This window comes from Elephantulus edwardii, unplaced genomic scaffold (assembly GCF_000299155.1).
Source record: "Elephantulus edwardii isolate Elephantulus edwardi_28Jun2011 unplaced genomic scaffold, EleEdw1.0 scaffold00110, whole genome shotgun sequence".
NCBI lineage: Eukaryota > Metazoa > Chordata > Mammalia > Macroscelidea > Macroscelididae > Elephantulus > Elephantulus edwardii.
In genome coordinates, this window is record NW_006399860.1 from 11,696,237 (window position 1) to 11,718,821 (window position 22,585).

Below are 22,585 nucleotides of genomic sequence, written 5' to 3' on the forward strand. Positions count from 1 at the left end.
TTGACGTGTCCTGTAGAACTCTTGTGTAGATTATGTTTTCCTTTCTCCCGAGGGCCCGCTGGGTTTTGCTGTGTCTGACCTGGAAGACGACTCCTTTGCTGTTATCCGAGGTGACCTTGCCCAGTGACGCCTTCTCCCTCCCTCTCTGGCCGGGTTTCGCTGTGTCTGACCTGGAAGACGACTCCTTTGCTGTTATCAGAGGTCACCTTGCCCAGTGACGCCTTCTCCCCCCCTCTCTGGCCGGGCCTCGCCGTGTCTGACCTGGAAGACGACTCCCCTGCTGCTATCCTAGGTGACCCTGCCCAGCGACACCCTCCCCCTCCCTCTCTGGCCAGGCCTCGCTGCTTAGAGAGGGTTAAACCAGGCGGCTCCTTGGAGACCAGGTGGCTCCGTCTAACCTACTTTGGACATGTTGTAAGGAGGGACCGGTCCTAAGAGAGGGCCATCATGCTTGGGAGGGTGGAGGGACAACGCAGGAGGGGAAGACCCTCTATGAGTTGGATTGATTCAGTGACTGGGGTAATCGGGAGTTGTGTTTCAGAGACAGTGTGATTGACACAGGACAGAGCACAGCTTAGGGCTGTTGTACATAGGGTCGCTATGAGTTGCAAGTGACTCAATGGCACATAACAACAACAAGCGAAAAGGACAAAGGGATAAAAGTGAGGGAGTAAAATTAAAAGAGAAGGGAAAAATTTAATTACAAAAATCCAAAATAATTTAGCAAAATTGTCAAATTATGTCAGCAATTATAAAAACTATAAACTAAATCTTCAGTTAAAACACAGAGCAATAAAACATTCAAAACTATATTATTATGTTGAGAAAATCAGTAACTGTAACATAGTTATATATAATACATAGTTATATAGTTACATGATAACATGTTTAAACATTACAGCTGTATAACTCTACCTAAATTAAGTCACATAAACAATCAGACAGGAAAAGTCATTAGATTTGTTGTTGTTAAATGTCATCAAGTCAGAACCAATTTGTATCTGACCCTCCAACAAGTTTACAGAGGCAGTAAATCAGTAAGGATATTGCTCATTTCTTTTCTGTGGCACAGCTGGTGATTTTTAACTGGCTGGCTTTTTTGGGTTGATCATTCAAGTCTTTACACAGTAGGCCACTAGATCTCCCTATAATAGATTTTAAATAACATTGAAAGACCAATAAACAATAAGAACAACCAACCAGTCTAACAAGAATATGTGTTAATTATGTAATAGGAAATATATTATCTTTTAAAAAGTTAAAATAGAAATTTCAATTCCAGAAATAGCAGCTTCATTGTTTGGATTGTATGAGTATTATATTATTCCTTTAAATTTATCTATATTTTTCAAATCTCTTTACATATATTCTCATAACTAGGAAAAAAAAAGAAAGCTATTTGTTATATTGCTGTAACATATCCTCAAGTCAGAACTGATCCATAGCTGACCCTTCAGTGGGTTTTTAGAGTCAGTAAATTGCATGGGGGAAGATTGTCCTTTTTTTTTTTTCCCAGGGAGCAGCTTGTGGATTAGAACCACCTTCTTTGGATTGTCAGCTCAATTCCTTAACACTAAGCCCCCAAATCTCCCTTTTTTTGGTGCTAAAACCAAGAAACAATCAACTCCCTTATCAAGTCAGGATGAAGTAGAACTACCCTGTTATGTCTTATAAAACTGTAAATCTTTTTGGGAACAGATTACCTCATCTTTCCCCCTTACTAAATTATTGTTGTTCTTCAGTGTCATGGAGTTGACCATGGCTTTTAAGTGACCCTATGAGGAGGAGATGTACCATTTTCACTATCCCTGCTATACTGGAGCCATTGCTCCAGTCACACTGTTTCACAACGATCTTGTTGAGGGTCTTCCTCTCTTCACTGACCCTCCACTTTTCCAAACATGATGTCCTTTTCCAAGGAATGGCCTCTTTTAACCACATACCCAAAGTATATAAGACAGAATTTCATTTCCTTAACTAAATTAGAAAATTGGTGTTTAAATGCCAAGTGTTTGGCCATTATGTTAGCAGTGCAACTCTCTCTCTACAGTGTTTTGCTGCCATTGTTTTTCTTGTGTGATGTGGAGATTGAAACAAACCATATAGCTGATACTCTTGAATTTTCAGAGACTGTTACTCACGTGTAAAGAGATGGTACACCTTCTCCCATGGAACAGCTGATGGATTCACACCGTATGCCTTCAGGATTGTGATTCAGCTTCTTACCACTAGAAACTAGAGTTCCTTGGTAAGGGAGTTAAAATGTCTCTTAATTGTTAATTGCCTTCATACTTCATTACTAATGGTAATACCATCTGTGTAGACTAGCATTGTTCCATAGGAATTGCAAAGACCCTTTGAAAACAAATCACAACAATTTGTCTTTTAAGAAGCCTTGGAGTGGAGTTGAGTAGTCAACCTTTAGTTGAGTAATCATAAGCTTCTTGTGCTACCAAAAAATTTAACTTTCTAAAAAAACCAAATGCTTAAAAAACTGTTGAATAAAGTATAATGGGGGGGAGTCATGATAAATACTAAAATAAATCACAATTCAGCAAATTAATTTGAAACAGCTTTGCAGTTTTTAAACTGTTTAAAAAACCCACGATTAGATATGTGAAAGCAATGGGGGGGGAAGTTAGGTGAAATGTGTTGACAAACTGGGATGTACTAATATATTTATATTACTTAGTTCAATCCTAACAACATTCTGAGGACAATATTAATATCATAATCCCTAGATGTCAGATAAGAAAATTCTGAAACAGAGATATATAGAAAAAGTAATTCATTCAACATCACACAAGCTAGAAACTAGTTAGCAAGAATGTGTAATTTTTCTGTTATCTGTCATGGAGTTCAACTATAAAGTGTTATCTAAATTTTTTAGGGACAAACACAACATCATGAAGTTAGAAGGAATTACTTTGTCATCAGTCAGGATTCAGAATTGTTATTCATACTGTTGTTATGAGTCCTATTCAACTTGAAGCATCTAAAAAGATAAACAACAATGATGCATGATTTCAAAAGCATTAAGTTTTTTATGACCTCAATTTCTTCTTTGGTGATGGGTCTGTTCAAGTGTTCTACATCTGAACATGTCAATATGGGTAGGTCATTAGTTTCAAAGAATTTGTCCATTTCTTCTAAGTTTTCAAATTTATCAGAGTACGTTGTTCTTTTTGTTGTTGTTCTTGTTATGTGCCATCGAGTGGCTTGCGACTCATAGTGACCCTATGTACAACAGCCCTAAACTCTGCTCTGTCCTGTGCCTATCAACTGTCTCTGACACTCCCATCCTGATTGTCCCAGTCACTGAATCAATATACTTCATAGACGGCCTTCCCCTCCTGCGTTGTCCCTCCACCATACCAGGCATGATGTCCCTCTCAAAGGACCGGTCCCTCCTTACAACTTGTCCGAAGTATGTTAGACGGAGTCTCAGAATCCTTGCCCCCAAGGAGCCGACTGGTTTAACCCTCTATAGGATGAATCTATTTGTTTTCATGGAAGTCCATGGTACCCTCAATAGTCTTCTCCAGCACCACGGCTCAAGGCATCAATTCTCCTTCTATCCTCCTTAGTCATTGTCCAACTCTCTGATGCGTAACAAGTGATAGCAAAGACCGTGGCCTGTATCAGACACAGCTTAGTCTCCAGAGAGACACCGTTGCTCTTCAGTACTTTGGAGAGGCCCATAACAGCAGATTTTCCCATGGCAATATCCCTTTTAATTTCCTGTCTACAGGTGCTAAGAATGTTGACTGTGGAGCCAAGCAAACTAAAGCTGTGCACAATCTCAATCTCTTTACATCCATCCTGATGCTGCCAATTGGTCCAGTGGTGAGAATCTTTGTCTTTTTGACATTGAGCCTCAGTCCATACTGAAGGCTGCAGTCCTTGACCCTCTGCAGCAAGCGCTTCAGGTCCTCCTCAGTTTCAGCAAGCAGGGTTGCATTATCTGCATAACACAGATTGTTGATAGCTCTTACACCAATCCTGACCCCACATTTCTTCTCATAGAGCCCAGCCTCCCTGATAATCTGTTCTGCATACAGGTAGAAAAGGTATGGAGACAGGACACATCCCTGGCATATGCCCTTCCCGATTTTGAACCATGCAGTGTTTCCTTGCTCTGTTCTAACTACTGCCTCTTGGTCCAAGTATAGGTTTCTCATTAGCATGATCCAGTGTTCTGGGATATCCATTCTTCTTAGAGTCAGCCACAGTTTTTTTTTTTATGATTCACACAATCAAATGCCTTTGCATAGTCAATGAAACACAAATATACATTCCTCTGGTATTCTCTGCTTGCAGCTAAAATCCATCTAACATTAACTACAATATCCCTAGTACCACGACCCCTTCTAAACCCAACCTGGACTTCTGGCAGTTCTCTGCTGATGTGCTGTTCCAGTCGTTTTTGGATAATCTTCAGTAGAATCTTGCTTGCATGTGAAATCAATATTGTTCTATAGTTTCCACACTCAGTTTGGTCTCTTTCTTTGGAATATATCAGAGTATAGCTTTATATAATATTCTGATATTATAGGTTTAATTTCCCTGGTTCTGTTGTGAAGTCTTTTCTATCATACCTTAATCAAGTTATTTGTGGTTTGTTCTTAAGTTTGCAATTTTGTTGATTTTATGGACCCTTTCAAAAAAAAACAGATCTGGGTATTATTGATAGTTTCAATTGTTTTTCTGTTTTCTATGTCATTGATTTCAGCTCTTGTTCTTTTAATATCCTTTCTTCTAGAGACTGTGGGGTTGTTTTTCTTTTTCTATTTGATGAAGGTGTTGGTTTAGATCATTAGTCTTGCTTCTTTCTTCCTTTTTTTTTTAATGTGTTAGGCTATTGCTATGAACTGCCTCTGAGGACTGCATTAGCTGCATCCCAGAGGTTTTGACATATAGTAATTTCATTATAATTTGCTTCAAGGAACTTTTAAAGGCATTATTTATTTCTTCTATAACACAATCATGTTTTAGCAGGGTATTATTTAGCTTACACATTGGTGGCTTTATAAGGTTTATCCTATTTTAATTAATTTCCAGTTTTATAACACTGTGTTCTGAGAAGATGCGTTTTATTATTTCAATGTTCTTGAATTTGTTGAGGCTTGCTTATTGCCATAATATATTATCAGTTCTGGAGAATGTACCTTGGGTACTTGAGAAGAAAGTGAATTGAGTTTTAGCTGCGTACAAAGCTCAGAATACATCGGCCATGTCGAGTTGGCTGAGTGTGTAGTTTAGGTCTTCTACATCTTTGTTAAGATTTTTTTTTTTAGTTGACCTATCCTTTGGTGAGAGTGGTGTATTAAAATTTCCTACTACTATTGTGGTGTTGTCTATTTCTTTCTTCAATTCAGTTAACAGTTGTTTTATGTAATTAGTGGTTCTATCACATGGTGCATAGATGTTGACCAACATTTTGTCTTGATCTGCTGTCCCTTTAATCTTTACATAGTGCCTTTCTTTATCTTTTGTGATAATTTCCATTCTGAAGTCTATTTGATCATAGATTAATGTGGCCTCTCTTATTTTATTTTTTTATTTCATTTCATTTCATTTCATTTTAGTTGATGTCATTTCCTTCATATATTTTATTCCCCCCAGCCTTTGATTTTGAGTCCATCTTTCTCTTCATTTATTGGATGTGTCTCTTGTAGACAACATATTGATGGGCTTTTTAAAAATCCATTCTACTACTCTTTTTAACTTGATTGATTTAGTCCATTCACATTACGTGTGATTATTGACAGGTCAGGTTTTATTGCTGTTATTGTGTTGTGTTTCTTTTTTCATTATTTCTTGTTACAGTGGTCTATCTACTTTCCTTTGGTGTCTAAGGATTTCCCTTAAAATTCTTATATACGTGGTCTTGTTTTCACAAATTCCCTAAGTTCTTTCTTTTCCGCAATGCACGTTCTTTCTCTGTCATATTTGATAGAGAACTTTGCTGGGTAAAGGATCTTCATTTGGCAGTTGTTTTCTTTCAACTTTCTGTAGATGCGATCTCATTGCCTTTTTGCTCACATGATTTCTGATGAAAAATCAGAACTTAATCAGACTGCTTTTCCTTTGTAGGTGACTCTTTGTTTTTCTCATGCTGCTTTCAGTATTCTATTCTTCTATTCTGGAGAATTTAACTACGATATGTCTTGGATGTTTTCCTCTTTGAGTCTAGTCTATATGGTGTTGTCTGCGCTTCCTAAACATGTTATTTCCTCATTCTTCCTAATACCTGTAAAATTTTCTTCTAGTTCATCTTTTACAATTTTCCCAGTGATGTTTCTATCCCTCTCATATTCTGGAATTTCAATCATATGCATGTTATTCTTTTTTATGTCATCTCACATGATTATAATGTTGTCTTCATTTTCTTCATGTCTCATTTCTGATTGTTCTTCTAGAATGTTTTCATTAAGGTTCATGTCTTCCAGCTCAATGATTTTCTTCATCTTATCTGTTCTACTCATTTGTCCTTCAATCATGTTGGACATTTCTGCCCTTTCAGTCTTAATATTCTGGGTTGCATAGTCATGCCTTTCTGATACTTCTAGTACTGTGTTACCAATATCCTCTCTACCTTTTGATGATTTGTTTATGTTCTTGTATCTCATTATCTATAGTTTCAATTATTTATTCCACCAGAAAAAAAAGTCCTAGACCATTTGTTTTCACAGCTGAATTCTACCAAACATTTAGAGAAGATTTATCACCAATTATACTTAAGTATTTAAAAAATAGAAAAAGAAAGAACACTATCAGAAACATTCTATGAAGCAAGCATAACTCAAATACCAAAATCAGAAAAATATATCATCAAAAACTAGACATAAAAATCCTTAACAAAATCCTAGCTAATAGAATCCAAAAACACATAAAAAAAATTCACTATTACCAAGTGGGATTCATAAGAGGTATATAAGGATGGTTCAACATTAAAAAAATAATCAATGTAATTCACCATATTAGCAATCAATGAAGAAAAGGCATTTAAAAAAATTCAAAACCCTTTCATGATTAATACACTCAGCAAAATTGGAATAGAAGGAAATATCCTCAACATAGTGAAAAGTGTATATGCATAACCAAGATTCAGTATCATTCTCAGTGGAGAAAGTCTAAAGCATTTTCCTTGCAAACAGGAACCAGACAAGGAAGCCCACTGTTGCCACTTCTATTCAATATTGAATCGGAAGTAGTTACAAGGGCAATAAGACAAGAGAAGGAAATAACAGGCTTCCCGACCAGGAAACAGGTGGTAAAACTATTTCTCTATGCAGATGATATTAGAGTGTACACAGAAAACCCCAAAGACGCAACCAAAAAATTGTTAAAGGTAGTAGACCAATTTGGTAGAGTGGCATGATATAAGATCAACATCCAAAAATCAATGTGATTCTTCTACAGTAACAAAGAGAACTCAGAAAAAGAAAGCAATACCATTTATAATAGCCAATCACCAATTGAACATACTTGAGAGTGAACCTCCCTAGAAAACCCTATTTACAATAGAGTACACTTAGACCAGCAGATATGGCAATGGAGGCTAAGCCATCAAATATGGAAACACAAAGGAGGAGGAATATTTGTAAGCAGATACTAGTTATTGGAATATGGAATGTGAGAACCATGAATGTAGGAAAATTGGATATTGTTAAGAAAGAAATGTGTTGTTGTTAAGTGCCGTCGAGTTGTAGGCAACTCATAGCGAACCTATGATCAAAAAGCCTGGACATTTGTATAACCATCATCCTTTCTCTAGGTTCATAGGGTTCCCAGAGGCAGACTATTTCAGAAAGGGATGCCACTCCTGCTTCCAAGCTTGTTTTTTACTGTCACCTTGGATAACCATTCTCACATTGTCACATCAGTGTCACAGTGTTCAGCTTCACAACAACCCCGAGTTACCTCTGTACAGCAAGTGGACAGACCAAGGCAATACAACCTATGAATGTTTGACCAAAAACAATTAAAAACAGGTGGAGGGCCAAAGATTAAATATTGACATACTAGGTATTTGAGAAATGAAATGGACTAGCATGGGACATTTTGAGTCAGATGATCAATCATATGATCTACTATACAGGAGATGAAAAGGGAAAGATAAAGAGGGTTGCTCTCACAGTTTAAAACTATAATTTCTACATCCTTCTTTAAATGCAATGTTTTGCATGACAGGATAATATCCATATGCAAACAAGTAAGTCAAGTGAATACCACCATCATTCAAATATATTCACCAACAATCAGAGTCAAAAAGGAAGAAATAGAAGATTTCTACCAAATATTGACATCAGAGATCAATCAAGCTTACACTAAATATGTATTTAAAAAAAAACTACTGAAATTTTTGTGACACACAATAAAAGACCTAAACAGAAAAATGTTCTCTAATAATGCATAGAACGACAAATATTGTGAAAAAGAGAATACTACCAGTGCAATCTACTTTTTCTGAAATGAAATCCCAATATATACCAAATTCATTATTCAAGGAGGTCAAAAGGGAAATTGTTAAGTTTATATGAAAAGGAAAAAGATCCCGAATTCTGAAAAACAAAAATGAAGTGGGAGGCATAGCACTCCCTGACCTCAAAGCCTACTACACGATGGTAGTACCAGCGTGGTACTGATGCTGGCAAAACTGGACTGCTATCTCTAGAAAACTGAAACAGGATCCACATCTCACACCTAACACAAAAATCAACTCAAGATAGATAAGAGACCTGGGAATATAACTCAAAATAGACACACAGAGAAATGTTTAAAATCACTGGCAACAGGAGAGAAGCAAATCAAACACAATGAGAGATCATCTTATCCCCATAGCAGTGACAAAATTTAGCAAGGTAGCAAGTTATAAATGTTGGAGAGGATATGACAAGACAAAAACTCTTATCCATTGTTGGTGGGATTGTAAAAGCCAGTTTGACATTTCTTCAAAAAGCTTAATATAGAAATTCTATATTTGCTGCTTCATATCCTGAGAAAATGAGAACTGAGGCACAGAGACTTGTACACCAATGTTCATGGCAGTGTTATTCACCATAGCAAGAATATAGAAATAGCTCAAATATCCAACCACAATGGAATTCATTGAGAAATTATGGTACATTTGCACAATGGAATACGATACAGCACACAGGAGCAATAACTTTGTAAATTGCTACCTAACTTGGGAGATACTAGAGAGCACTATGCTAAGTGAACTAACTCAGTTTCATAAAGACAAATACTGTATAAGGCCATTACTGTAGGACAAGTATGAGGGCTCATGGCAGGGAGGGAGGATCAGATGGTATGTTAATCATAGGGTTGCACAATTTAATGGGTAGAGGACAGATGGTTAAAGAAAGGGGGAAAATTGAAAAACAATGTATACACATTTTCTAAGTAAACTAAACTGGTATTTTAACATAAAAAATTAAAAAAAGCATTATGTTAAAATCCAAATTGTTTAATTAATTGTTTCATTTTGTTTCTATTTTCTTAAACTACATAGATACTTGACCCTTCCTCCCCTAGAGATCATTATTGGATGTATGAATAGTATTCAATTATTCTTTCCTATTCTTATAACAGACAAATAATAGCTAAAGGTAATGTAAAGTTTTCCAGAAACAATTTTGGAAGAAATACAAGAGTTCTTGGAGTAAGCTTACTAAAATATCTCAGCAACAAGAATTGACAGATTCTAATTAGTAAAACACAAAGCAAACAAATATCACTTAGTTTAGGCATCTACAAGTATACAATATTTTCTAATCTAAGAAAATTACATGTTCAGTTCTGATCTTCTCTTTTGTTTACTTAGAGTTGTCAACTAAAACTCATTTTTATGTGAAGTCAGAGGAGACTCATAGGGGACTCTCCAGTGGATTTTCAGACACTGTAAACTGTACAAGTGAATAATGCCTGTCTTTTCCTAGGGAGCTACTGATGGATTCAAACCACCAGATAGTTGCAATCTTTCCATTAACAGTGCAAATCACTATGAACTATACCCCTCGAGAACACGAATATTATCTCCCAAACACTGTACGACAAACTAATAATGCAGAAGCAAGGAAAAGAGAGATTTAAAATGTAAACTGTTGAGAAGCAGTGAAAGATGGGGTTTTTTTGCTATCTAGAATTGTTTCTATCTACTCTTAAATAATTTCTATTCAAATGTTTAGAGTCTTCACAATTACTTTCTTTATACTTCCCTAGGCCCTTGAATTATAATGTGTAAGAGGAAGACCTTCAACAAGATGGTTTGACAAAATGAGGATGGCACAAGATAAGACAATGTTCAAATCCATTGTTCACAGGTCTGTATGAGTCAGAGTTGACTTGAAGACTTCTCAACAGTAACAACTGTTAAGATGGGGGAAACACTAACCCCAATCCTGCTGAGATCAGGATGTGGAATCCAGTAACAGATGATGCAGAAAGTCACTGAAATCTTCCCAGCCTTGTTACATTATGCCTTCATTTATCCACTGAAGAAGAATATGTCTTCTGGAGTATCCAGGGATATAAAAGGCTCTTCTGTTGGCAAATAAATCTCAGCAAAACGTAAAGGTTTCATGCTCTTTCCTTCATTAGTGTTTCATTATACGTACTCATTCCAATTTTCAGGATCTCCTTTCTCCCCCCCCCCAAAAAAATATACTACCTCTACTATCTGATAGAGGGCTCTGGCGGCATATCCCATGGGGAATTATGTTGCTAATCAAAAGGCAGTGCCTTCCTCCCAGTTTGTATTCAAAAGAGGCTCTGAGGGAGAAAATGGGTACTCTCTTTGGTAATAGACAGCCTTCTGTAAAACAATTAGGGTTAGTTCAGATCCTTTGACTATGCTATTTGTTGTTGTGTATTGTGGAGCAGGAACCAAATCATCGCTGATCCTTCAGTGGGTTTTCAGAGGCAGTAAATAACACAAGAGGAAATTGCTCACCCACCAGTTGGTGGATTTGAACCATGTGTCTTCAGGATTGCAGCAGTTTCTTAACTCTGCACCAGATACCTTGTGTGGCTGGAAATTAAATTCAACAATTTGTAATTCAACAATTTGTGGGACAAGATTTTAGGTCTGTTTTTCAGCACTCCCAAGTTTGTTACTACAGGACATGTGTTCTTTAATGCATAAAACTACTTAGGGTTTGTTTTTACAGTGTTTGTGCAAGGAATTTGAAGTCCTAAGTTCATTCTTTTCTTTCTCCATTTTTGTCCAGCCTAATTCGAAGCAACAAATCATTGGTTTGGAAATGATGATTTACCACAAACCCCAGGAGAAATGTCAGTTTTAATGCTTTCTGTGTTGACAGAGTACCTGAGTCAGTGCTTATCAGTGAGGACTTAGACTGTCCACCTTTGTACCAGCTCCTCTCAACACTCTAAACTTTTGATGGGTCAACAGCAATAGCTTTCCTTGCTTGTGTTTTTGTAATATACTGTTAAGTAGAGCCTACTCATAGCTGACTCTTCAGTGGTTTGTCAGAGGCAGTACTCATAGTGGAAGAGTACCTATTTTTCTCTTACAGAGTAGCTGGTGGATGTCAGCCTAGTGCTTTTGGATTGGGAGAAAAACTCCTTACTACTAAACCCCCAGAGCTCCCTTTTCCATGATTAAATTAGGGCAAAGTAAATCTTTAGTTTACATCAGATTTATAGTTTTTATTATTATATAAAAATTACCCATTTGCTTTATGAATTGTAGCCATAGTGGAAAAAATTGCATTGGATGAAACTGCTGTCCAAGAACTCTTTAAAGTCCTAACAAGCAAGGAAGTAAGTTTAAAGACTAATGTAGATTTCATCCAAACCATGGTATTTCAATTGTTTCATATGCATCTGTAAATTGGGCAAATAGTTAGGCTGGCTGAAATAACTGACACCTTTGAGTTGTGATACTAATGGAGTGTGTTAAATATTCCATGGACTGTCAAAAGAACAAAGAAATATGCCTTGGAAATAGTGCAATTAACACATTCTTTAGAGGACAGTGTTGCCAGGAGTAGCCAGTCCTTGGAAAATGACATCATGATGGGAATGGTGGAGGTCAAAGTAGGAAGGCAGGGCCTCAACAAAATGGATTAACACAGTGGAGATTGAGAGGAGTGGACAGGATTTACATCTGTTGTTTATAGGGTGACTATGAGCTATAGTTCATTAATAAGTATACTTAGCAAGCTAAAGTGACCAAAAGTCTTCCTATAACCCAATGGTAGTCACAGACATCTTGAAATCAGTTATTTATTTTTCTTTCTTGTTAAGCATAAGGGACAAGTAGATTTTCAGTGCAGAGTTAAAGGAACAATACATACTAACATATAAAGACATAATCATTATATTCAAGAGTTGTGCTTGTTGGAAGAAACACATCCTTGTTTTACAAATGAAGAAACTTGGTTTTATAGAATGTAAATTAGTCACTTAAGGTCAAACAACTAATTAGTAGTGCAACTTGGACCAGATCCAGATTCTTCCCATTCACTATTTAATTTCCACTAAACTCTGCTGACTTATAATTTAGACTGAAAAATCATCAATTCTCATTTTTTTGTATTATATGATATAGTGGAAAAATCATGTACTAAACAACACTGAATCTACTAGACAACAGATAATATATCCATAATCAATTGGCTTATAAACAAGTATTCTTACATATGTCTACTATTACAATGACAAATCAGGAGCTCATTATCCTTTCCCTTTTCTTAAAAAAAAATTGGTTTGCTTAAAAAGTTTGTACACATTATATTTCACGCTGTGTTTCCTATATCCACATGCATTATGTTTTATAAAATTAATCACCAGTGGTCCTTTCCATCATTACCTTGTCTTTTGGCCTGGATCCTTCCCATTTATGTCCTCCACTCCACCCATGAAACTGTAACCCTGTGGTTTCACCCCTACCTATCCTCAGCCTAGCCCCTTTTGCAATAATGATCTTACGCAGTATTTGTCCTTCTGAGACTGACATAGTTCACTCAGCATTACACTCTCTGGCCTCTCCCAAGTTAAATAGTATTTTTCAAGATCATTGCTCCTGAGTGCTTCATCATATTCCATTGTGTGAATGTATCACAATTTCTCAATCCATTTGGTTGTGGTTCGACATTTGAGATGTTTCCATATTCTAGTGATGGTGAATAGCACAGCTATAAACATTGGAGTACAAATCTCCATTTGTGTCTCATGTCTAATTTCCTTAGGGTAAATTCCTAGTAATGGAATAGTTGGTTCATATAGAGTTTCAATGTTAAACTTTTTGAGGAAATACCAAAATGTTTTTCAGAGTGGTTGTACCATTTTACACCACCAACAATGTATGAGAGTTCCTACCTTTCCACGGCCTCTCCAACATTTATTACTTGCTGCCTTACTATATAAACCTGACAATTTCCCTTTTGATGTTCTTGAAAAATTAATTTAGTGTCTGCATTGGAATTGCATTGAATATGTAGATTTCTTTGGGTAGGATTCACAACATTGAATCTTCCTATCCATGAACAGGGAATATTTTTTTCCATTTATTTAGTTCTTTTATTGTATCTTGCAAAAATGTTTTGTAGTTTTCTTTGTTCAGATCTGCAGGTTATAATATCAATAACCAAAAATCAGTGGGATTCTTCTACAGTAACAAAGAAAACAGCAAAGGAAACTAAGAAAGCAGTACCATTTACAAATGCAAATTGAGATACTGGGAGTGAACCTAATTAAAAACCCAAAAGACATGTAGAAGGAAAAGTACAGAACATTTCTGAATTTCTTTTTGAGTGATTTAAAAATTTTATATTCATTGATGTCTTTCCATCTTTGTTTACTTATGAAGAACTGTAAACTTGTGCGTATTAGTTGAAATTTTTGCTATATAAAGATCTTATAGAGATGTTGAAAGATTTTTTTACATAAATTAAAAATCATTTTATCTTTTAAGCTATTATTTTCATTTAGCAAAAGGAAACCTTGCAATTTTTCTTTACCAATTTAAATCTTCTTCCCTCCAGCTCCTGTTCTGAGGTAAAATAAAATAACATACTCAGTGGAAAAATGTGTCCTCTAGGTCAAATAAAGAACGGTCTTACTACAAACATAAAGATAGCAGCTTATCAGTTTATATAGGAGAAATCACATTGAGCTTTTCACATTAAAGCCAGTATTTTATTTTCACTGCTCTAACACATTTCAATGAACATGAATTTATATCTTGCCCTCTTTACCAACTTGGCTGCTCATATATTCATGTCTCATAACTTATCCCAATAGCCCTTCTCTCAGCAGATATCATTTAGGAGTTAAAGCTTGAAATGCTGCATTTTAACATTGGAAGAAATAGTCACCTTTTTAGCTATCAGTATTAGAGTATGGAATGGGAATTCTTACTTCACTCCTTCTTTAAACACTGTCACAATCATATGAGAATATTATATAAAATCTTAAGAACAGTAACTTGCAAAATCTTATTCATTTTTTCACTAAGTTTTGAAGATGCACATTTTTACTTAAAATTCATTCCATCTGTAGATAGGAAAATAATATGGAAGTGTAATACTGTCTTAGTATTTTTTTAAAACCACAAAATCAGCACACTGGGGATAATTTAATTCCCCAATAAAAACTTAAACACTCTCACTTTTCTTTTAGTGTCTCTTTTACAAACACAGATACAGATAAGGTCACCCAGAAGAGACCTTGAAATGATTTTTTAGGAAATCTAAGTGACGCAAGTACTTTAAATGGATGGGAGGTAGCTGATAAAGTGGACTTGGAAGTTATTCTAAAATCAATAGAGATAATGTAAATAATATTACTGACTCAAGATATCTCACAATGTTACTTTGAAGATATTTTTGCCCTCAATATGCTTGGACTTAATGCTCCTTTTGGCAGCACTGATTACTTTGACCTTGGCAAAAACTTGGTCTTGGTTTTGTGATCTTACACTAACCCTTTTTCTCCTGACTATATTGCACTCCATTTTTTTTTCATTCTTTGTTTTTGCTTCTATTTTCTTCTCAAAAACCATTAGAAGAGTTTCCTCATATTAGAATCAGATTTTTATTTAAAATCAGGGAACTCTGGTGGCCTAGTGGCAAGAAGCTGCACTGCAATCCAAGAGTTGTGCGGTTCAAATCCACCAGAGGCTCTGCTGGAGAAGGAGGAGCAGTCAGATGTGATTTGACGGTACACACAATCACAAAATAATACAATTAAAAAAAATTTTAAAAACTTTCTCTTTATTTCCCTTGATCTTCTTTTGCCCTCTTCCTCACCTCTATAAAATAGAGGGGGGGGGGATCAATTGATGTTTAATTCTTCAATAGAACACAGGCTGTTTTTTAACATTAATTAAAATATTTCTATTGTATAGCCTTGGAAACCAGGTGGAGGATCACCTTGAATTAAAATTGAGTCAAAGACAGTGGTGGTTTTTATTTCTTGTTTGCTTTGGGGACTTTTTTAACAATAGTGAATAATAAGTGGGGGAAAAAAGAGAATGAAATAGTAGTGACAGTGAAAGAAAATATAAAACTGCAACATGATAAAAGAAAACAGATAGTTAATAGCTGTTACTCTTCTTGTAATGTCCCACTGAGTTCCTATAGCACAGCAACCCTACGTACAGCAGATGTGCAGCCTGCCCTACCCTGAACCAGTCTCACTGACTTCAACAAACCTACCTACCTGCATTGTCCCAATTACTGTATCAATCCATCTGAGGTCTTCTCTCCTGTGTGGACCACCCTTCCAAGCATGATGTCCTTCTCGAAGGACAGGTCCTTCCTGGCCACATGCCAAAGGTATGTGAGATGTAGTTTCAAAATCCTACCTTCCAGGGAGAAACTTAGTTTCACCCTCTCCAAGACAGATCTATTTGTTCTATTGATGATCCAACATATGTTCAATACTCTTTTCCAGCACTACAACTCAAAGATGTCAATTCTTCTTCTGTCATTCTTAGTCATTGTTTAGCTCTCTGATTCATTAATTTTAAGTAATTATGAAGATTATGGACTGGATCAGGTGCACCTTAGTCTCTAGACTGATATCATTGCATCTTAGTACTCTGGAGAGGTCCCTGATAGCAGATTTTCCCAGCGCAATTTGTTTTTTTTATTTCCTAACTGCTGGTGCCTAGAGTATGGAGCCAAGCAAACTGAAATTGTTAACAATCTCAATCTATTCTCCATCCATCATAGTGCTGCCAACTAGCCCAGTGTGAGAATCTTTGTTTTCTTGATGTTGTACTTCAATCCATATTGAAGACTACAGTCCTTGATCTTCTGCAGCAAGTGCTTTAGGTCTTCATCATTTTCAACAAGGAAGGTTGTGTCATCTGCATATCACAGGTTTTTATAAGTCTTCCTCCAATCCTGATGTCACATTCCTCCTCATAAAGCCCAACCTCCTGAATGATCTGTTTCACATATAGAGTGCAAAGATATGGATACAGGACGTATCCCTGATGCACTCCTTTCTTAACTTTGAAACCTGCAGTGTTTCCTTGCTCTGTTTTGAAGACTTGTTTCCTGGTTCAGGTATAGGTTTCAAATGAGCATGATCAAGTGTTCTGGGATTCCCATTTTCCCCATGTTTAGCCACAATTTGTTGTAATCCACATAGTCAAATGCCTTTGTATAATCAATAAAGTTCAGATAGACATTCCTCTGGTACTCTACTTTAGACCAAGATCGATCTGACATCGGTGATAATGTATCTAGTGTTTTATCTTCTTCTAAAATTAGCTTGTACTTCTTAATATTTTGGAGGAAGATTTAACAAAATTGAAGCATTATGGTTTATACTTTTCAAGATGATCTTTTGTCCCTTATGAACTCTGAAGTTAAGTTTTGATCCTTTATCATTAAATCTTTTACTTTAAAAGTAATATCTTCTCTAAACTTCAGTTCCTTTAGATAAACATTGGATAAATGCTCACTAGATAAATGTGTGTGTGTGTGTGTGTGTGTGTGTGTGTTGCGAATTTAAGGTCTGTCCCCAGAACACATATCCAGAATTATTAAAGTTGGGTACAGCCCAGACTCTATTATTGAGATGGGTCATTTAAGCAAAAACAATACAATCATTTACCAGTCTCTACTTCTTCTTCTTTTTTGTTTTTTTGTTGAGGGACTTGCATGCTAAATCAAGGGTATATGCTAATTTATAATATAACATTCCTGCATTTCTGTGTGTTAACCTGGCAGGAGCTGATAAAACATGGACTATTTTGCACAGGAGAGATTAGGCAAAAACAGATATGCAGCTTTGACGTCTTATCTTCCTTTTGGATGTTTGAGTGGAAATCTCAGCATATAGGGTAAGAATATTTAATTTTTTTCATACATCTAGTGAGCACTGCAGAGAGTGAGAATTAAGAGGACTACCATACTGTTTTTGAAAGAACTAACACATGCAAACCCACTTCATAAAAGAGTGTGTTCCATTTTGTTTTTCTAGTTTGTGCACAACTACTTTTGTGACTCTCTTCAAGTGCTCTAAACAGATTATTTTCAAAGAGATTTTGCACATTTTTTATAGTTTTTGCTATATGTTTTATCTTTTGTAATGAAAAAATGCTACTGCACTTTTAATATATGATCTATCAAGATGCTGTAGTTGTTGCTAGTTATCAGATCAGTTAGAACACATAGTTATCCAAAGAACAACAGACACAGTCCTGGATTTTATCATTAGCTTATGCTAAGAAATTTGGATGACAGCTGTGTGGCCAGCAGACTGAGTGAAATCCATATTTCTTCCCCATTTCCAAAAAGGGTGATCCAGCATAGTCTACATAGATATTGTTTGCATGTGCCATGACTACTTACTCACAAAATTAATTTTACATTCTGCTGCTCTAGAAAGAATTATCATTTTGTGAGCAGTTTTTGTTTGGTTATCTCTGTGTTAGCTTCCTGTGGCTACTATGACAAATTGCCACAAATATATTATTTTAAATATGGAGACCAGAAGTCTCATGTCTGTTTCATTAGCCTAAGTCAATTTGTCAGGCATAGGGTGTTATTCCATCTGATGACTTGAAAAAAAATTTCTTTCCCTACTTTTCCTAATTTCTAGAAATCATCTACACAATTTTGCTCATTGCTCCTTTTTCCCATCTTTTCAAGCTGCATGGTGTCTTCAATATCTTTCTATCACTCTACCTCTTTCATTGAATTGTCTTCTGTTTGCTATTGCATCTTTCTGAATTCTTAAAAGGTCTGTTGTGATTATATTATTGCTTTGTAGGACAAAATAAGGTCTGACATATGGTGACCCAGTAGGATAGGATAGAGTAGAATTGTCCTTAGAGTTTCTTAGACTGTAATCTTTAAGAAGTGGATTGTTATGTGTTTTCTCCTGAGAAATGGCTTGTTGATTTCAACCACTGACTTCATGGGTAACATCCGAGCCCTTCTTTAAGCACTTTGCCATCAAGGACTTCTTTATTACAAAGTTCCATCAAATTGATTAAAATTTATCACAACCCCTTGGATTACAGATATCCATGCCCCATCCTCAAAGTCACATCTATGCTCAAGTTCATCTTCTCAATTTCTGGGTCAATCCATTTACTTGAGGGTCTTCCTCTCCTTTGCAGACTCTCTCCTTTCCTGAGCATAATGTCTTCCAGAGATAGGCCCTTCCAGATAACATGTCTAATGTATGTGAGACAGAGTCTCATCATCCTTGCCTCTAAGGAACTCTATAACAGTAGCTCTTTCAAAATAGTTATGCTTGATTTTTTAGCAACAGTATATTCAATACTCTTCACCAATAGCACAATTAAAAGACATTGATTCTCTTTTAGTCTTCCATATTCATCATCCAATTTGAAACAACTATGGCTTAATTGCTTTGCTTTGGCTTCTCTGCACTCCAGTGCAATTTTCAGATTCTAAGGCTCTGTCTAACATAATTTGGACATGTTGTAAGGAGGGACAGGTCCTTAGAGAGTGACCTCATGCTTGGTAGGGTGGAGGGACAGCACAGAAGGGGAAGGCCCCCTATGAGGAGGATTGATTCAGTGACTGGGGTAATTTGGATGGGTGTTTCAGAGATGGTGAGATTGGCACAGGACAGAGCAGAGTTTAGGGATGTTATACATAGGATCGCTATGAGTCGCAAGCAACTCAACGGCCCATAACAACAACAAAAACAATTGCTTAGGTCAGGCACATTTTATTTTTAATAATTACTTCCATGTGCTTTAGCACTTTAAATTAGTTGTTAACAACTAATGTGGCCAATGCAACATAATTTTTGATTTATTAACTGCTCCTACCATGGGTGTTAATTGTAAATCCTCATAAAATGAAATGATTGATAGATTTAACACTTTCTCCATAGATTACGATGCAGCTTGTTGATTCAATATTAAGGATTTTTATTTTATTAATGTTTAGATGTAATCTATAGTAAAGTCTGTCATCATTGATCTTCAGTATGTGCGCTGCAAGTACTCTTCACCTTCACCAACCAAGGCTCTGTCATCTGTATAACAAAGGTTGTAGATGAGTCTTCCTCAAATTCTGATGTTACCTTGTTCTTTAGATAGTGAAATTAAATAATTGACACTGCAATGTTAGCTTACAAGTTAGCTTTTATAGCCATTACTTTAGCCCTTCCTGGTTTTCAGTTACCTTAACTGCAGACATACACTCATGCAAATCATCAACAGCTGTGAGACAAGAATATGAGAAAGAATGCTTCCCACACTGAGTAGCAAGCTTTAAGGGAGACTGGAGAAAGACCCTCTTGAGAATACGACCCTGGTCGTGAGACCCTAATGATAGTGGTGGAGAGACTATGGCATTGCTGTGGAGAAGCTGTAATAAGGTATATACAACCAGAGAAGCCCTGAGATAAAGGCCACAGTTAAAGGTTTTCTAGTTCTTGTCAGATGATTTAAAGGAGAAACAGAATTATAACTCCTCTGAGGAAAACCTTGCTGGATGAATGAGGACACCAGAGACTTTTTGAATTTGTGTTGCAACTGAAGTTTTGTTGTGAACTGAAACCAGGATTTCTACTAATTAAAGAATTGTGTTTTTAAAATAATCTGGTTTAGGACTGCTGGACTAAACCTGGACTGACATTGTGAGATATTCTCTATCTCCCCCACTCTCTAACTTACTTTCCTAATAAATCCTACTCTCAGTACGACAGTTTGTCAGTAAAAAATGAATGAAAGAACCTCTTGCTGCTGGTGTGGCTCTTGAGGCATCACAACGCTGAACTATGGGATTTTCTATCTGCTTTCTTCTCTGGGACAGTATGGTGCTGTGCTCTTCTCATTTCCTCTCACCTTTTTAGAAAAACACTCTTGATCTTGTGCCCACATGTCCCATATTTTTACACTTCAGACAGATAACTTCAATCTTTTATCTACATATCTTGATTTTACCTATTCTTCATTTAACTTAGCTTTTCATATTATTTGTTCACCAAATCCTGAATAGGTATGGTGAAATGCTATCATCTTAGCATACATCTTTCCTGATTTTAAATTATGCATTTTCTCCTTTATCTGCTCAAATAATTATTTCTTGTTCTGCATAAACCTAATTAAGTATTCTCATATGTCTATTATATTCAATGTTATCCAGAACGTATATGATCCATCCTTTCAAAAGTCTTTGTATAGTTAATAAACACAAATTTCTTCAGACCCATCCAAATATAACAGGTGATTTTTCTATTTCTAATTAATTAATCATGCTTTAAAAGTTATTTTTTTTTAATTCAAGATATTGTAAGGCTACCTTTAAAACAACACTTTGGAAGATTTAAAATGGGAATCCTGACTGACAGAAAGCATGAGATGATAGACCTTGACAGTGAAGTGGAAACCCAGCTTAACGGAGGGAAACCTACAGAGGAGGTGCTAGGTGGAACTCCTCAGACTGCTGAACCCAAAGGCTATTCTCTTCCTTTGAGTTAGAGCAGTGAGAGTTAACTGCCTGCCAGCCAGCCTCAACCCTTCACACTCCAAAGAGACATGAAAGACTATGATGATGACATTGTCATCGAAGACTATGATAGTGGTGAAATGTAGAAACCAGACGGCCAGGCTGACTGCTGCTGGGCAGATTCATCTTCCTTTAATATTTTCAGTGGACTGTGAACATTAAGACACATTGCAGGTGAATTGTAAAACACTTAATTTTTCACTCTTATAGTACTTCATCACAAGGAAGTGACTCATCGTCAATCTTGAAGGAAGTAAAAGATCAAGCCATCAAAAAAACAAAAGTTATTTTTTTCCAAAAAAGGTAACTAATAATCAATATATGAGCCTTTTTGGAAGTCATTATTCAGCCTATCTGGTTTTCCAGGTATTCTACCATCTAATTTGTAACTGAAGATAGTTCAAAGTCTAACTTTAAAGGAGGCTTTTTGCTTGGTTGGTTTTTAAAGCATTTTTTTCCCCATGTTTAAACTATACTGATTAGCTTAGACAGCAAATTATTAAATAATGCCAGAGATGTTAGTCACATTGTGTTAGTTAGGGGTAGATAAATAATTGAAGAGTGATTATTTATCACATTCACTAAGTGTATGTTCTACAAACATAGTGTGATTCCTATGCAGCCGATCATGTGAAATCCATGTGTAAAGTCATCTTTTGTGTCTTTTAGTAAAGTATTTGCAATGTATAAATCATTATAAATATAAAATTCAATCATTCTATTTCCAGCCTCATTTCTATCACCAAGCCCATATTTTGCAATTACTTTTCCTTCTTCACTGTTTCTTACTTTTGCATTCAAGTCACCAATTATCATTAACTCATCCTGGCTGCATGTTCGGTTAATTTCAGACCGCAAAATTTGGTAAAAATTCTCAATTTCTTCCTTTTTTGGCACTAGATGTAGGAGCATATACTTGAATAATAGTCATGTTAACTGGTCTTCCTTGTAGGTGTATGGATAGTATCCTATCACTCACAACATTGTATTTCAGGATAGAACTTGAAATGGACTTTTTGACTGTGAATGTTAACACCATTCTTCTTCTGTTTTTCATTCACTGCATAGTATACCATATGACTATCAGATTCAAAGTGGCCATAGCTGGTCCATCACATCTCACCAATGCCTAGTGTGTCAATATTTATGCATTCGGTTTTATTTTTAATGATTTTCAGTTTTCCAAAATTCACACTACAAAGATTCCAACATTTACCAAGTGTTAAACAATGCTTTTTATTGATTTTCCTCATTTCAACAGACTTCCAATCTGGACTCTACCACTACACTACTTTAATTATCCTCTTTTTAGTGTTCATAGGGTTTTTTAAAGCCTTTTATTTAGGAAGTGGATATACCACGCTAATTCCTAGTCTGTCTTATCAGGGAGCTCCACCAAAATTCCAAATTATTAAGGAGTAGTGATGTCAGTTTGAGCACTAAGGAACATCTGATTCAGGCCGTAGTCTTTCCAATTACTAGTTATACATCCAAGACCTGGTCAATGAATAAGGATTATAGAAAAAGAATTGATGCCTTTGAGCTGTGGTTTTGGAGAAAAGCACTGAACATCCCAAGGATGGCCAAGAGAATGAATA